The sequence below is a fragment of the Pleurodeles waltl genome, chromosome 6 (assembly GCF_031143425.1).
Source record: "Pleurodeles waltl isolate 20211129_DDA chromosome 6, aPleWal1.hap1.20221129, whole genome shotgun sequence".
NCBI lineage: Eukaryota > Metazoa > Chordata > Amphibia > Caudata > Salamandridae > Pleurodeles > Pleurodeles waltl.
In genome coordinates this window covers 1,504,490,822-1,504,509,364 of record NC_090445.1, presented here as the reverse complement: position 1 = coordinate 1,504,509,364, position 18,543 = coordinate 1,504,490,822, and the positions used below count along the sequence as shown (strand labels likewise).

At 45.1% G+C, this 18,543-nt stretch overlaps 1 protein-coding gene across 2 annotated transcripts in view; it reads left to right on the top strand.

Annotated features, from left to right (window-relative positions):
• Positions 1-7,846: 7,846 nt before the first annotated feature.
• RER1 (retention in endoplasmic reticulum sorting receptor 1) overlaps positions 7,847-18,543 on the top strand; it is a 93,849-nt gene continuing 83,152 nt past the window's right edge. Inside the window, exon 1 of one of the 2 annotated variants that reach the window (XM_069240987.1) lies at positions 7,847-7,984. The gene's annotated coding sequence lies outside the window, so the exon portion shown is untranslated. Of the gene's footprint in view, positions 7,989-18,543 lie in introns of both variants that reach the window. The other variant, XM_069240988.1, reaches the window with a different exon arrangement.

The following is an 18,543-nucleotide window of genomic DNA, read 5'->3' as shown; positions in this document are numbered from 1 at the left end:
GGCACGATTTCAGTGTCCAACTCCTTTAGATGCAACTTTAAATGGCACACCCATGATTCCTCTGATATATTAGCTGCCTTTGGGCCCTTGTCCATTATATTAATGATTTTCCATAATCTTTTGGGATCAGATGATTTAGATGCATAGTGTAGTTTGACCCAGAGCATCTCTTGCTGATGTTTTTTTTAAGGACCATAATTTGCCTTTTAATAGTTTCCTTTGCTCTCGCAAGGCAGCCAATAGTGATCCAATGTCTTGGAATTTACACATTTGCCTTAGTAGTTTACCTACAGTTGCTTTCTTTCTCCGAACAGGCTGTGGTAGATGTAAATGCTTTTGGTGGATCAATTGTGCTCCCTTTCTCGGGTTTCTACGGTGTCTTTCTTTATATGGTTGATGGCAAAGTTCTCCCAGACCGTTGTCAAATTTGCCCTACATGTGGCCATTGATTCTAGCCTTCGTAGAGCCCCTTCTGCTTGGCTTTAAATGTTATCGGATGACCATTTGAGTCGTTTTAGGTTTTCGGTGCCACTAACCCCTTCCAGGGCTACAGTTTTTTCTGGCTTGTATTGTGACGAACAGATCCCGATTACCTGTGGCTTGTGATCACTTTCCACTCAGTCCAAAATGCAGAAGTTACTCACTAATGTATACCGGGCAGGAGTTACCAGTGTATAGACAAGGTGGGAGACTGTTTTCCCGGAGGATCTTGTCCAGGCTGGTGGAATGTCAGGCAACTTTCGACCATTTAATGCAAAAAGGCCTACAGCTTCACAGGTGCCCATAAAACTCTCACCTAATTTGTCTTTCCTGCTTTTTGTTGGGCGGGCACTGTTGCCACTGTTTGGATGTGATTTTCACCAGGGATGTGGAATAGGTTGAGGTTGAAATCACCCGATATTAGCCAATATGCCGATTGTACCGTAGTTTTCATCCTTATCAGTTGGTTTAATAACTTATTTACTTCAATTGTTTTGGTTTTTGGATTGGTGTATATATTAACTAAAATCAGTGGTTCCTGTATATTATTTCCCCATCCATCAAGCCTGACTACTTGAAAGGGTAGATCTTCCTCCTTGTGCTCTGAGATCTTTGCTAGGATGCTCGTGCTAATATATATCACTAGGCCTCCCTTTGGCCGGCCGGGCCTGTTCGGTTTTGTGGCTGGACTGAGATATTCTATAAATCCTACTAATGGTATTGATTCCATCGCCCAGGATTCCTGTAGGAGTATAATATCAAAGGCGCTAAGAAACTTTGTTACCTCTGGATCCTCCATTTTGCCCGCAGGCCGCCTTTGTTCCACGAACAGATGTTCAATACGCCTTGTGGGGATGATTCTTCAGCTGTTACCCATCATTACTGGGGAAGGAGCCGATGCTACCCTTTCCCTTCCGTGGTGGGATCTCTGACCTCGGACCAGTCTTTTCCTGCCTTCTTCTTTCCATATTTGGACTTTCAATGGGGATTTGGGAAGTCTTCTCTCGCTAATCGTTTCTTCAGAAGCTCTGCTGTAAGGGGTGGCTGCGCATGCTCCATGCAAGACGGACCATGTGTCTTTGGGCAATTCCAGATGTTGAGAGTCTAATAGTGGGGGTGGATATCGTTCACCGTTGTAGATGACCACCTCAATACCCCAGGCTTTCAAAAGGTCCCTTCTCTCCATAATCTGTTTGGGTAGGACCGGCTCTGCAAAGATACTAAGCGTTGGGTCCGTGTGTTGGCTACCTTTGGCTTGGATAAATTTAATTGCAGCAATGTCATCCACGGCCACATGCTGTAGATCCGGGAGTGCCTTTAAGAGTCTTAGAATAGTAGAGTGATTGAGAACATCTGTGGAGGATCTTGAGGTGAATTCCGGAACCCAGAGCAGTTGGGTGTTTGGTTCATCATTTTGGGTACCTGCTTGAGGGGCCTGGATTTGCTCTGCGTGCTCGATATGTTCCATGTAGACCACTTCACCAAGCCTTGTAGCATGGACATTCATCTTGCTGCTTCAATTTGCCTGTGATGGTTGTCTGAATTGTCCGAGCATAGTGGTTTTTGAATTTGTGCTCTGCTGGTCCCTTTGGGGACTTGTACAATTGTCCGTGTGTTTGCCAAGTACAATGGGGGGCCTCAACAGGGACTTTGTTAGCTGGACAACACCTATTGGGTCAGAAGGGGTCTTTACTCTAGCTTTTGTGTCGGTGCTCGTACATGCTGGAACGTGGATATTGCTGTTTTGCCTTCCACTTGGTGCCATGTGCTCCTGACTTTGTTCATTTGAAATAATTTCTGAGGTTTTTAAGATGGATAATTGGAGTGAATGTGCAGACCTCCTTCCTTTTCTTGCCTGTTAAGTTCTCTTTTCGATAGAACCCGTGTTGAAGGTTTCTCAGAGTTCCCAGGTTTGGCGGTCGCTTGCGATGAAAGGTGATTCTCTATAATTTCCATTCTGAAGCTTGCTGAAGCATTACTTTCTGCCTGAATTCTTTTCTCTCTTATGGTCGACGGTGAGGTTGTTTGAGGGGAGCAGAGCCTCTCCTCTTGTTTTTGCACAAACGGGACAGATGTTAGCATGGTAGCGAGGGGAGTTGTATATGTGTGTTCATCCTTCCGGGCAAAGCCGATTTCTTTTAGTATTCCTTCTAGGATTTGTGGCAGTTGAGACAATTTATTTACCACCTCCTTGCAGGAGCAGATGGTAAAGTCATTGGCTTGTTTAGCTTGTGCCCTTGTTATTAAGGCGTTTAACTCTTCCAGCTTGCTGTTGATACCGGAGACAAATACTGTCATAGTATTTAACAAGTCTACTTGGAAATCCATTTTATTTGAGTGAAACTGCAGAGCCATAACCATTGCTTGCATTGAGTTTAGAATTGCAGCCCACATGGCATCTGGCCTTATAACATCCGGGGGTCGTGGTTGTGATTGTGGCTGCTAGTTGAATTTGTAAACCCCGCTTGGGGTACCTTCAGTTTTAGTTGCTTTATGGGCATGGTTCTGAGCAACTATCGCTGTTTCTTCTTTGGGGAATCTAGTTGGACAACCCTGTTCCGTATTCCAGAGCTCTAATTCCTCACTTTCACATCCAAACGTTGGGAAGGAATGGAGTTTGGGGCTTTGGCACAGGGGGCCGCCTTGCTGGGGGGCTTGTTCTAGGATTTCTGCAGTTGCTACCATCTCTGAGTCTAGAATCGATTGGTTTACTGAGCTGGATGTTCAACGGAACTTGGCAGGATCTGAGCTGGCGCACCTTATCGTTTTCTCTTTCCCGAGAGTGGGGGACGCTCCTGGTGCCTGAGTGCGGGGCACTGGAGCTGTGTGCTGGGTGTCTAATTTCAGAGGCTGCTTTCTCATGATCACTATTGCTGGCGAAAGAGGGATGGGGACAGGTAAATTCACTCTAGGAATCTCTACAAAACTTCCTTGCGTTTGCAAATCAAATACAGGTGATAGGCCACCCACTATGGATCGTTTGCTTGGTGCCGGTGATCTAGTCCTTTTCCCGGCACCATAAGTTGTTACAGCAGAGAAGTAGTCAGTTATCTTGCGGTGATTGGGTGGAGGGCTCCCAACTTCCCAAGCGTCCGGTTCTCCCCAGTTTGTTTTTTCCATGCTAGAGAATTGTTCAACCGGCCCCCTGCCTGAGCCGTTGAATGGGGAGAGTCTCCTGCATGGAATGGGGTGATCCAAGTCACTGCTTGCTCTCCTTTTTACTGATACTCCATCCGTAGCCGGATCTCTTTTACTTTTCCTCTTTAGTTTGATTTGTGGGTTGACTGGTGGCATTACTTCGTGCTTTACCTGATCTCATGCTCCTTCCCCTGATTGGTGAATCTGTTTGCTAGTTTACTAGTGAGAGGGTGGTCTACTCGAAGAGACCTTCAGAAGGCTTTCAGTTGGGAGTGGTTGTTCATAGGCAAAGGGAGTGTTTGCTCGCTCTTTTTCTCGCAGTGCAGAGTTGACCCGGAGTACACTCCAACTACTGCTGGCTGCTGACTGGTGCAACCTCCTTGTTGGAATTGTGGGTGATATTGCTCCTTGCAATGTTGAGGGATGGGCAGGTGTAGAACCGCTAGCCTGCAACACCGAAGTGCGAGTGCGGTGATTCCAGTACTGATGCTCTCAGGGGTTAGCCGGGCCGCCTATCAACGCTTTTTGTTCCTGGTGGGTTGAGTTGAGTTGAATTGTGACCGTAGTTTGTGGTTTGTACGTGATCCGTAAGTGGGCTTGTTTGTCTAGATTAAGCTCTGGCTCCACTGCTCACTGCTCCTGCACTGCTTCACTGAGCTGGCGCACTTTTACGCGCACTTACAAGCTCCGCTCTGTGGCTGTACTACCTCAGGCTGGGTGCTGAGGGACCAGTGCAGTCAGGGGTTGCCTGCACGAGCCCAGCGGGCAGCCCTAGGTGTGGTGATGCCCTGGTCCTGGTCCAGGTCCAGGTTAGGTAGGACCGAGCAGGGTTGGGGCTGGGGCAGGCGTTGCAGGAGTTGCAGGAGATTGCAGGCGAACAGACAGTGTGTTTTGATGTTCTGGAGCCCAGAGTGGAGCCCAGAGAGGAGCCCAGAGTGTCGCTCTTTCCCCCCCGCAGCTCGCCTACTTTCAAGAGTGTACTTGTGGTGCTGGGGGCCTGCTGAGGGCAAGCAACTTGGCTCAGAGCCTTGAGTTTTTATAGCGAGGGCTTGGTGCTTCTGCGTATCTGTCCCTCCAGGTTCCCTCCAAGCTTGATGGAGCTGGGAGGATCTTAAAAGGAGGTCTCTCGCCCCCCCGCAAGCGGCACCCGCGGTCGGCCGCTACCGTAGTGGTCCGCGGGAGGGCTGCAGGGGGCCGCTTGCCTTGGAGTGTTGCTGGTGCCACTAGGGGTTTGGGAGAAGCCGGCGCCCTCACCTGGGGGAAAGCTGCAGTGGCTCCGTCAGAGGCTTCAGGTGCTCCCCGGCGGAGGGGAGCAGGTGCGGGTGCTTGTGCGGCCGGTGTGGCCGCGCGGTCCTTTCCCCCTGTTCTTCAGGGCTCCCCGACGGGAGAGAGGGCTGCACCCACACCTCGGGCTCTCCCGGCGTGCTCTGCTGGCCGGCCAGACTGGCGAGCCGCTGCATTACCAGCCCTCCGTTCGCTGACAGGCTCAGGGCGCGCCCGGCCCGAGGCAGCTGAGACCTCTGTGGCATGAAGGAGTCGACGAGTGGACTTCCGCTGAAAGGAGCCACCCGGTCAGTACCCTACGTCAGGAGCGCGTATCCTGTCGTCATGAGTTGAGTGGTTTAGAGTGCATAGGGATAGAGTGTGGTGGAGTAGAGTGTAGTAGCATAGAGTAGAGTGGTACAGAGTAGAGTCTAGTGGCGTAGAGTTCAGTGGAGTCGACTGAAGTGGCGCTGCGTAGATTGCAGTGGCATAGAGTGCAGTATTGTAGAGTACATTAGAGTTGAGTTTAGTGGCTTAGAGTTGTGCAGCGTAAAGAAGAGTGTCGTAGAGTGCAGGGGCGTAGGTTGGAGTGGTGCAGCATAGAGTGGAGTGGCACAGAGTGGAGTGGCGTTGAGTAGAGTGTTGCAGAGTAGATTAGAGTGAAGCAGAGTAGAGTGATGTAGAGTGGTGCAGAGTAGAGGGCAGTGGCAGAGAGTGCAGAGTCCTATAGTAGAGTGGTGCAGAATAGAGTGGCATAGAGTACAGTGTCATAGAGTGTATTGGTGCATAGTGTAGTGGTGCAAAGTAGAGCAGAGTGGCATAGAGTGCAGTGGCAAAGAGTGCAGTAGCGTACAGTGGTGTGGTGCAGAGTGCAGTGGCACAGAGTAGAGTGGAGCAGAGAAGGGTGGCATAGAGTTCAGTGGCGTAGAGTGAAGTGGTGCAGAGTAGAGCAGAGTTGTGTAGAGTGAAGTGACGTTGTGTCTAGTGACTCAGAGTAGACTTATGCAGAATAGAGTGCAGTTGTGCAGAGTGGAGTCACATAGAGTTCAGTGATGGAGACTGTAGTGGTGCAGAGTTGAGAAGGGTGGCCTAGAGTGCAGTAGAGTAGTGGAGTGGTGCAGAGTAGAGCAGAGTTGTGTAGAGTGAAGTGACGTTGTGTCTAGTGATTCAGAGTATACTTATGCAGAATAGAGTGCAGTTGTGCAGAGTAGAGTCGCATAGAGTTCAGTGGTGGAGACTGTAGTGGTGCAGAGTTGAGTATGGTGGCATAGAGTGCAGTAGAGTAGTGGAGTGGCGCAGTGTAGAGTGCAGTGGCATAGAGAGAAGTGGTGTACAGTGGAGTGTTGCAGAGTACATTAGAGTTGAGTGGAGTGGTGAACAGTGGTGTAGCGCACAGTGGAATTTTGCAGTGTATATTACAGTGGTGCAGAGTAGAATGGTGCAGAGCAGAGTAGAGCGGCATAGAAAGCACTAGCATACAGTAGAGTTGTGTAGTGTAGAGTGGTGCAGAATGGAGTAGCACAGAGTACAGTGGTGCAGAGTGGAGTGTTGCAGAGTAGAGTGGCATAGAATGCAGTGGTATAGAGTAGTGTGGTGCAGATTAGAGTACAGTTGTGCAAAGTAGAGTCACATAGAGTTCAGTGGTGGAGACTGTAGTGGTGCAGAGTAGAGTAGGGTGGAGTGGCACAGCGTAGAGTGCAGTGGTGTACAGTGGAGTGTTGCAGAGTACATTAGAGTTGAGTGGAGTGGCGTAGATTGGTGCACAGTAGAGTAGAGTGTACTTTGTGTATTGATTTGTTTGGATCATGTTGAAATATGTTTCTACCACACTTCAGAATTAACAAAAATGTGCTTCATTTGTGCTTTCCTCATTTTGCTATATTCAGAAATATCTGCACAGTTAATTTACAGACATTTAAATTGCGTTGCGTGCTAGAACAAAATGTTTTTTGTTCATAGACAGATTGTCACCTAAACATCCGTGAAAACATTTTAGGAGAGAAAAGTGGGAGATTAAAACAAATTGGGAAAATATATTTCCTCCACTAGCCTCTATTGCAGGAGAGGCAATTTCAGGCAGGAGACAGGCAAAATAAAGTCATTTTTTGCTTTAAAAATTGGGAGTCTCACGCCTGATTCAGGTCTAATGGCCTATATACATAAAGCCTTTCACACTGAAGCCAGAGAAAGAAAAGTAAATACCGACCTCCCTTGGAACACAGAGACTGACATTTAATTTCTGTCTTTAAATGGATAGCAAATGTGACAAGAACACGTTTTACAGGCCTGTTACCAGAAACGAGCACTTGTGGAAGAATACAAGGACACGTAGTGGAAAAACGTTGATCGTGGGACGAACTAACTCACAGTTAGACAGCCTAAAAATAATAATAGCAGCAACAGCAGCTAGAAGTGTGTGTTACAAACTACAAAGCCAGTGGTAAGGCAACGAACGGAATGCAAACCCAGTTAAGCTTACTGAATGTCCCTAAGCTCTCTTTGGAAAGCCAGAGACCAAGGATTCGACCTATAGAGGGGGTTGGGGGCGCTCGGGTGCTTCTCCGCCTTAAGCAACTAGTGGTCTCTGTCATGTTTGTCCAGCAGGTCCCATCTCTACACTCGCCCCTGTATTATTAATAGAATTAAAACTTTCATTCGCGAAACCTAGGAAATGTACTCTGTATATTCTCCTACTGTACAATGATTTAATATCTGCCTGCATTGTTTAGTAAAGTTTTATGAAAAAGTTCGAAAAATATGTGGACACACTGAGAAAACTTTGCAGCTGTGTACATGACATGGGACAAAGTGCAGCTACAACTACATTGGCACTTGATTTAATGCAATTAGTGGTAGAAAGCATGGATCTTGCTGCGAGATCACCCCGTGTGTTAGTCAACACTCTAGCGTTCTAAAGAGCTTTGTGTTAGTCTCTCTTCTCTTTCTACAATCCCAGCCTTGGCAGGCGATGAGTCGAATACGGAGCAGTGGATGGAGCGCGGACGTCGTTCGATTGCTCCTCTCCGGCTTGCTGGACTCGCACAGTGACGTGTAAGCCGCAAGTCCTCAGCAGTTCCGAGTTCGGCGCAAGAGGAGGACGGAGGTAGGTAAGGCGGAGACACTGGCTGTAACCCGGGTTTCTCACTACCCCGCGTTCTATTCTTACACTCATACCTGCAGTCCTTCGTAGCGCCTAGGATCTGAGACCCACCCAGTTTCCCTACCCGGCCGTAGACACCTTGATCGGCCCCAGTCAGAGACTCGGATTGTCGGAAGTGAGTTGGACATCTCGTTTGGCATGCTGGGGGCTGTAGTTTGCTTGGCTCCCAAACCAATGGGTGTCTGACATCTGGAGCTAATTAAGAAACTGCAATTCCCAGCTGTCCCTTAGGTGGAATTCACAAATTGAGAAGGGTTTCAATTTTGACTTTTAAAGGCTTTTTCGCATGCTTATTTAGGGATCCCTTGTTTGGTAGCCACTCTTCTCGTCGTGTCAGAGACGGTTTTCGCTCGTTTTGCCAGCAGTCTGTCTGGAAGGGCTGATAGTATACATACAGAATACCTACCCCAACAGTATCAGTCTCTCAACACCATTCCCAACAGAGAATTCCCCCCCTGCAAGTATGCGCAATTTGTCAGTAATCCCAATATAGGTCTACGTTTGGCAGTATCCACCCACACTCCTCTGACAGACCCCACAATTTCCTTGGCACTGCCACCCACCCACTTACCGATCTGCTAACCATCAACACGTCGCAACACCTCAGTAACCCCCTCCCCGTATCCAACAACTTCCTGATAGCAGCAGCCTGATAATCGTCTGGCAGAAGCCTCTATCCCAGCACACCACAAAAAGGACGCCCTTCTCTCTCGCGGGATCCCGACACATTCAGGTAGAATGCAGCAACACCTTCACAGTCGCTTCTTCTCACCAACCTTGTTAGGACCCTTCTTCCACCGTAGGGAACCAAATTGCAGGTGTCAGTACCTCAGTAACTGCCTGACAGGGCCTTAGCCTCAAGCGAATGCTATGAGCATAACTTCAACACTTGGTTTAGTGGTCCTCCTGCAACCATGCTACTTCTGTCTCCTAGAAGCCCGGGAGAGGGGGGAAATATGTAGCCCTCTTCAGCTGCTGACTGCACTTGTCTCCCAGGATCTCCCTTTGACTTAACTTTAAGTCGAATGTTGTGATACAATTTCTAGTACCCTGTTAGTTCATGATTTATCTGTGCCACGAGTCAATGACACCCCCCCCCCCCCCCGCTTCTTAAGGTTGATTGTAAACATGTTTTATATCGTCCTTTGTGCTCATATATATATATATATCAAATTAATCATGCTGCGCGTAAATCGTAATTCTTTTGCTTAATGACAGCAGTGCCAGCCTCTGCCCAACTCCAAAATGAATACTCTTAACAAACCAAGGAACAGCGTACTGCGCTTTTTGTAAATTGTTGCTGTTCGTTGGTTGCGACCATGAGCATTCCATAATGGAAACAGCCTGTTCTGCATGCCCACAATAAACACACAGCCACACCAAGATTTCTGCAAAACTCTGCTACCGCAAGCCCGCCAGGATAACCTGAGAATGGCCATCCAACAGAAACCCCGCCCGCTCCTTTGGTAACCCTCTCCCAAACACCCCTTGGCAGTATCCCCTCTCAGCCAGCTTCCTCCTCCCCAAAGAGCAGCACAACATGTGCATATTCCATACATTCTGTGCTGCATTAACACAATTAACACTTAATCCTGAAAAGTCCGTTTTCACAAGACCCTCTTCATTGCACACACTTGACTGCTTTGGGAGTCTCTGGCACAGCTCCAAATTGAGCATTCCGTGACAACAGTGCTGGTCGCGTCACAACTTCACAATCAACATGTCCACAGTCACTACACACAATCAACATTCTCTGTTTCAGACAGCAGTGCAGGTCATTCATTAAGCATAACATAGTCACAACGCCACACACCAAACACAATGTAACCCTAACCTCAGTGCCAGTTCCACAGTAAACATCCATTGATCACACGACCAACCAAGCTATGGCAACACAATAAACATCCTTGCCGGCAACAGCAGCCCAAACCCAGCACGTCGCTTAGTAAGCTTTTCATGATGGAAGTGCCAGCCACTGCCAGAGCTTTGTGTTAAACATTCAGGAAAAACAAGTGCTATCCTTTCCAAATCTGTTTAATAATAAAAGGAAAAAAAACAACTTCTGCTTCCTTGACTTTAGTCTGCCCGTCAATTGTGAAGCTACATTCTGCCACGGATTCAACATCCATTCTCTTCCACGAGCAGTGCCCAACAAACACAGTCGAATATTACCCCGGCTCCCCCACCTTTTCAACAATAGCGCCAGTCGCTGCAACAGCCGTGCAAAAAACACTCTTTGCCCTTCACATCAGCGTAGCGAAGCCCTCCTCACAACATTGTAAAGAATCCCGCTGCTACGAACGGGAGTGCGAGTTTTCGTCACAACAAATTGTTACTCACTTAATGCTCCTTGACAGCTCCAACCACAACCCTAGATTAAGACTTCTGTCCTCTCTGGCAGCAGTGGGAGCTCTTTCTGTGTACCCATAACAAAGACACCCGTGCTATTAAAAGCAACGCCAACCAGTCTATAGCCCAACAATCCAGACTGTGCCACTAACAGCATTAGGAAACACCATGCTCCACGTTAAAATACACACACTCTTTCCCTTATAACAGTGCAGGCCACCAAGCCCCAGCCATAGAATAAGCGCTATGTGCACCCGTTGGTAATGCCGACCACCCTGACCTGTTAACAAATAAATAGACTCTGCACCTGATAGCTAAGCAGGCCAGCCTATTTTCTACTCACAATGCAGGCACTCTGGCCTTTATAACATTGTAGACTACCCTGACCTAGGCATACAATAAGCACACACGTTCCCAGGCAAACCACCCTGTCCTATCCTTGCACTTAACACGCTCTGTCTCGTGATAGCAATGTGAAACCCTAACCTATCCCGGCCAAAAACAAGCCTTGCCTAGTGTTAGCAATGCAGATCTTCCCGACCTATCCCAGCCATATGATGGTCCTATCCAGGGATAGTAATACAGACCACCCAAACCCATCCCAGCCATAAATAATCTATGCCCAGTGATAGCAATGCAGACCGCCCTGACCTACCGCCAAAAATAAATACACTGCACCTGATGGCAGTGCTGATTAGCCTGTACTTTACTCAAAATACAGACGATCGGTTCTTTATAGCAATCCAAACCACCCAGAGCAACTATTTCAGTAAGCACTCTGTTTCAGGTGACAAGTGTACATCACCCATGTTATCCTTGCAATAAAGGCGCTCTGCCCGCTTATAGCAATGCAGAACTCCATGACCTATCCTCACAGTAACCATACACTGCCCCGATAGCAGTGTCGACTTTCTTGTATAAACAGTACTCCTGATGGCAAAGCAGACCTTTACTCGCAGTAAACCCTCTGTGCACTTGGAAACGGTGCAGACCTCCCTGGATTTTAGTCTCGGTAAACTCGCTGTATCCATTGATGGAACTCAGACCACCCCTGCCAATCATTCCAATATGGGTAGGAGGCCAGGAGGGATAATTGCGAACTGATACCCATGTGGACCATTTTGGCCCGCAGTAATCAGAATATGTTTTATAGTAATAGAAAGAATCTCAATCCATCCTTGCAGTAAATGTCTGCTTTAGCAACCCAGGTCATAATGGGTTATACCCAAAGTAAACATGCTCTGTCCAGAGAGAGCAATTCAGAGCGTCCTGACTTTTCCTAATAAACCCGCAAACACCCTTGCTCCTCCTATTCGTGCATGTGAAGCAGGAGTTTACAAATGAATTTACTGATTTTCTGCTAGCCAGACATTCACAAAGGGATTCCTGACGACGTATATACATATATTAATGCGGATTTTCGGACATAAATGCAGAGAACCCTACAGTAGCAAATGTCACTTAAGGGGTGCGAAGTTGACGTTCCAACCTATGGTTTACCATGGCTGTTGAGGTACTCCCACTAACGCACACTTGTGGGCTTTCCCAAACTCCTCTCCGACCCTTTCCTAACCTAGAAGTTGTCTGAGATTAACTCCAGCGGGCCTTCCATACGGAGAATTTATGCTGTTCGGGTAGATAAAGCAGCGTCTTGAACCGTTTTTAGGTCCATCTGGATTGTGAATATCTCCCCTTTATCCCTCCTTTCCCGGAGTGTACATTTATTTAGATTATTGATCTTTTCCCCATTGGATTTGTGACATAATACAGGCTCCATTCGGTAAGATTTACTTTTAAAACAAAGCCATTAAATTAATCAGCAAATGTGTCATGTGGCACGTTTTTGCTTTTATGAATGGATTCATCAGGATTGTTGAGAATTGTTCGGGAAGAAGCTCTGCCTGGATGAACTGTTTGTGGCAGTTGTACAGCTGGTTGAAGCACTTACTCGAACCGCATCTCAAACGTCCTGGTATCAGCTCTCAGTGTAATTGCCCTGAAGATTCCAAGTACACACCCACATCCCGTGGTCAAGCCAGTGGAAAACTAAAGTAGTCGGGGCCAGAGGGGACTGAAGAAAGCCATTGGTGGGAGAGGTGTTTTTTGGGAGTGTGAAGCTGTAAGCGATTGATATGAACTGGTCACATGAGCTCACAGACAGTTAAGCATGAAGAGGCTTACATAATTTGTGTTTAGGAAAGTGTATGCGAAGTACGCACTTATCCTGCTAAGACCAGCAATTTAGTGTAGCGGTTGGAGTTTGAGGAACGCTGTCTGTGTTGTAAGGCTTATCACAGTTATGGAAAGCCAAATAGCCCAAGGCCATGGCACCTGCTTACAGTGAAACTCCATCATTTTTATTTCATTATGCAACACGAGCAAGGACATTTACGTCCCCGTGCAATGTGTGTCTGACTCGAGTGCCAAAAACATTTTTTTCAATTGGTCTTTACTACTTTCCGTACAGTTTAGTGCAGCACATTGATTATCTTGGGTTAAACCCAGTTGTTAACAACTTTTTCAAATCTGTGTCCCAGAGAAACAGAATAATACGAAGGTAATAAGATCTAAAATGTAAATATTGGACATAGCAGGTGACACCGGGTCGTCAAAATCAAGTAGAACAACAACGCCCTCCCCCTTAGGTTGCAACAATAAAAATAGCCCACCCTCAGTGCTAAAGCAGGAAACAATTTACTTCAGGAACCCATAAATTGGGAGGTCAAGGTGTGGTAGAGAAAAGGGGGTGGAATCACATGGAGCTTGCAAAGCAATATCGGACTGTCAACTTATACATTTATTTAAAACAAATCTGCTGCAAGGACATATGTGGCAAATAAATATGTTCGAAATTACTTAATTTGACACAGAGGCTGCATTTTAGATGCCTGCTGTAGTGATCATTGTGTGCCCAGTAATTTTGAGGGGTTTATAATAACGGTAAGATATCACTAACAATTAACAGTTATGTGTTTTTCCAGCCACAGTTTTGACTTGTAAAGTAGCGTAGAGGGTTAATGTGCCTGCTGCATCATGTGACATGCTGATCACAGATACATTTTTTATTTAGATAGGTAAGTGGGCCACTGCGTTTGACACTGAAATCATGTTACTTTCAGTTCATAAGTTGCAAGTCTTCTAATATAGAACAGTTCCCTATTTAGCTGCATGCAAAGTGTAAGTCATAGGTTTAGATGCTTGTTATTTTTCTCAATCTTCTGTTAGTCTAAAATTACAAAGAAGGGTTCCTTTGGAGAGGAATAAAGTCTTATTAGTATAGACAGCTCAATCACTGCGTTAGGTTTTCTATCATGACTTTGGGTTTCTCCCGACCGTTCACTCAGAAATTATGATGTCTGCAAGTACGGATGACATGTGATTCCTACATATTTATAAGTTATAACCCCCATTGTCTTGGGTAACATTTTCTGTACATTGATTTATATGTGTGTATGATTTATTGTCTGTGTGTGTCATGTAAAGCGCTCTGACACCCTACACTTTGACGACTAGTGCTATAAAAGATTCGAATAAAAAAACAAACAGGTGCCATTGTCATCAATACTTGTGTAATTACTTATACAGATGAAGCTTGCATTCTTACTGTGCAAGCACGTCTCTTACACGGGGGTTGAACAAAGTAAAAACCTGCCTCCAATACTTTCTCTTAAGTACTTGTGAAGTGGTGATAAGCTGTGCACCTTTTTTCCTCCCTTTGCATTGCCATCTAGGTGGTGTGCGCCAGATGGCTCCTTGCCAGGGTGATACTTGAACAAAAAGAAAACTCATAGCTGTTTAAAGTAGGCCTTTGTTTTCGGCCCCAACTGGAAGTGTTAAGGAGGTCCCCCTTGCTGCCTGCAATTTGCTGCTCCACACGGAATGCAGACAACGTGCTGGCATTGTTGAAACGTGTCCTAGTGTCAGACAGTGACACAAGGACAAATTCAGAAGGCTTCAGTGGGTTGGCCGGATCCCACATCCAGCCACTAATAGCTGGCGGAACCAAGATCTGTCTCAATCCCTCTACTTTCCAGCACTGACCATTTCTCATCCTCCCAGGCGTCCAACTGCTGCCCCTCTTGAAATTCAAAAACATCTGCGTATTGCGGTGGCTGATGTATGCAATATCATTCAGGATCTTTGGTCAATTCTCTCTTGGACTTTTTAAAATATAACCAATTTGTACATTACAGTTAAAGGCAATCAACTGCATTAATACATATTGGAGATTCAGTGTCTATGGTGGTTTGTCATCTGTTTTGGAGTTAATGGCCTGCAGCTAGGATTCCCAGTTCAGTACCAACTAAGGTCTACATGCTCGACCTGTCTGGTGGGTGCTAGCATCTCTGCTTGCTCGAGCCAATCTGTATGTCTGCTTTCCACCTGTCGAGATCTAGAAGTGATTAGATCCCCATTTGATAGCATCTTGTCATTTTGCAAGGACCAAATCTCCAATTTGATATGTCTTTTTTGAATCGTGGCCTCACGTGTCAAAAACATGATGCTATTCGATATATTGTTCTTGAGTTTTAACATGCAAGCTTACTGTTAATACTCCAAGCCACCTTTGCAAAAAGTCATTAATCATCAAATCCGTCTGTTCTCTTTGACCAATCTATCGCTTTCTTGGTTCAGTCCAGCGTCCCTGAAAAGTATGCAGGCTTTCCATACTTTAAAGACACCCCCTGATAGGCTCTGACCAGTACCATGCCAATTCTCTCTTTTGGAGATTTGACCTTCCCGGTGAAGATGATGTACTTAGTCTCATGTAAATATCTCCATGGACATGTGCTTCCAAATTGTATTGCATCACCTCTGTAGTTAGGCATTAGACTGTTTCTCAGTGGAAACATCGTTCTCGTTGCTGTTAGTAAAGACCTGACAACCAATTAACAGCATTAATGCTGGGTGTGGCCAAGGATATCAGGGCCACAGAGTTCTACTATGCATGGGGTCTCTGTAACTACATCTTACAACCTTCTGTCACATTCTTATGTTAACCAAAGGTCAGAATGTTTGTATTAATTTATGACATTGATACTGCACACACAGTAAATCTAGCCACTTTTAGGCACAACACTTTGGGGACAGAAGTTTTGAGGAAATTGGAAAAAAAAACACCAAGTGGATAATGGGGATGGAAAACACATTTAAAGCATGCATTTGTACGAGGAGCATATTATTTGAATACTTTCTTTACTGCAAGTAGGAAGAAATGGCAAGCTTTCCCTTATTCTTGATTTTCCTACTTCATTATGGATTCTCTCCTACCTTGTTTGATAGTACCACATTTCTTTCTTATATGCTCAGTTTATGAGCAGAATTGATTAGGTTTATCTCTGTTTTAGAAAAACTTCTGTCATGCTGTGGAATTTGTCTAAAACTGGTCAGGAAACCATTGCATGGACTGTGTGACTAGGAATGGAGCGAATGTGTTGTCGTTTTGGGAGGTAATTACCTCCACCCCTCCCCCCAAACACACACAAAATGAGTAAGTGAGGTGTGTGTTGTGTTCTCTTTAAGTTGTAGTTTTGTTGATTGAGCATCAGGTAGTCCTTTGGCTAGGCTAGCAGAGGTATATGTAGTTTCCTCCCAGTATGTAGTCTTCTATGTTTTCCTTGTGATGAAGCTGTGACTGTCCACACCATGGCATCTTTCTTTCATTAGTGAAGAATAATTAGATAACTGTGTCTTTTGTCTTCAGGCTTTGTTCAAGTATCCTTGTGTCAACGTGATTTATTAGTTTCTCGGTGTGATTTCTTATTGCAGTGTTAGGTTTTGCTTCAAAGGATTCTTGATGTGTGTGTGTGTGTGTGTGTGTGTGTGTATGTATGTGTGTGTGTGTATATATATATATATATATATCTTGTTGGCTCGTTGCTGAGAACTGCAGCACTAATATTCCATGTGATCCAGCCTGTGTAGGTAAAATTCTCAATGGTGATGGAGAATGATGAGAATCTAACCTTAAAGTTGGGTTTAAGGCGGGAGGTTGGTTTCATTGCTTTGTATTAGACCGTCACTATTGCAGAGCAGGAGTAATGGCATTAGGGTGGACCTTTGTTGGGATGACAAAGAATGTAGTACAACAGGCTACGCAGAAACAGAAACTGGTGTGCTATGGGATTACTGGATGACAGTCTAGCTGTTGAAATATTTAGGTAACAAAGATAGTTAATGACCTGGTTCAGCACAAGCAGCTCATTTGTTACTATAAACGGATTAGCACAGCAACACCGATTTGACATCATTCATCCTCAGAAGAGCTGTAGTATTGTGAAGTGACTTAGCAACAAACAATTCTTTCTGTTCAATGTTTATTTGGTGATAGGTTTATTTATTCTCTGTGTTTTTTTTAACTGATTAACATTTGCATTTTTCACAATATGCTAGATTTTATTTATACAAGACAGGATTTTATTCATACAAGGCAGATTGTTTGCTTTCCCAACAAAATGCATATGGGTGACCAACAAGCCATCAAGCACAATCCAAAACCCTACACTTTGGGTGGCAACTTCGTATTTGAAAAATCTTGAAAAGATGATGCAGTTGTGAGGGATTCTGGAGGCATTTCGGTGTATGTTGTCTGGTATCAGGCAGATTTTAGAGATTCAATACTTCAAACGAGGGTTACACACATCTCAGTAATGCCTCACTGCCTCATGCATACTCCCTACTAAGAGACTCGCATTCATTTCTTTTCTGCAACCAAGAGGTAAAGAAAAAGGATAATGTGCACTTATTGATTTTTCTGCTGAGCCTGCTCATTTGGATTGCCTTTTTGGTGGCGTAAAACACATAACTGAAGGCAACCAGGCTAAAAACACTCCTAACCTCAGCAAAGAACGTAAACTGGTCTTGGCTTATTGTCACTGTTCACCTGTTGCTGGTATTTCTTAAATGTTTCTTTTAGACATCCACATGCTAGTGGAATAGTGATTTATTTTAAAGAAAGTATACTTGTTGCTAAGAAGTGTCACCAGAAATCCTATGTTTTTTTCACTAGGAAATGGCGACTCCAATAAAAAAAATAAAAAAAATCAGTTTTGACTCTTTGAGCTTGATTCTTTTCAAATTCGACCTGCTTTTTGTAAGTAACAACTTGAGGAATGTCCTGTGGCCGAATTGTACACTGAGCCACAACCTCATTGCTTAGATCGATGAAATAAATAAATGGGGACTCACAGATCTTTTCTTTGGGGGCCTCAACTGATGCTGCTGAATACCAGAGCTGACTCGTGTTGATTTCATTTCATGGCTCTTTGTTCCACTACCCTATACATCCTCTCTAATTATCGTATCTCTTTGTCTTGCAGGGTCTTCTTGACCTGTGCTTTCCCCCATATATACTTTTTACTGGTCTTTCACTCTTTTACTGCACATTCCTTTTTTATAATGAGTGAACCAGACAGTGGCAGCTGTTGCAAAAGACCTATTGCCAGCTTGACAAACATTTTAAAGTGGGCTTTAAGCTCACCCATGGCTTACCATTGTTTGGCTTTATTACTGTCATTCCTTGATTCTTATTGGATGGCTTGCCTTGTCCACCTTTTGTTTGTCCCTCACATAGATCATAACCTTTTTACTTTTGTTTTTCTATTGCTCACTTTTTGAGAACTACTTTTAGGTCTCGCCTAGGCAGCACATGCACTCTGGCTCTTTGAGACATGCTGTATCTACAATGTGAGCTTCTTTTTCATTGGTCCCTCTTACTGCCAGGAGTGTGAAATTTACTAAAATATCTACTTGTTCATTGAACAGGTTGCTTCATAAATCTACTTGTCCTGTAAAAAGTCCACTTGTCACTTTGGTGCCACGTAGTCTGGTGATAAATTATGGCAGCAATTTCATTATATAAGAGCTGTTATAATAGCCTGTCCGATTATGCCAGGGCTCATACTATATTGGGGTTTTAATTTGAGCAATTCCTGCATTTTGTCACCTTTCCACAGATCTACATACCAATGCTGGAGGTAGTGTTACTTAACAGTTTCAGGGTTGGAAAGCGCTTTGGAGACTGTGCAAATCTGCTAATTTGCATGTTTTAGGGGTTTTCACCAGCTCTTCTCTAATCTTTTCTCAGTCTGTGAAAAGTTGGAAATTTACTCCTGACAAAGTCAGAAATAAAACTTCTTCCATGGTTGGGTATA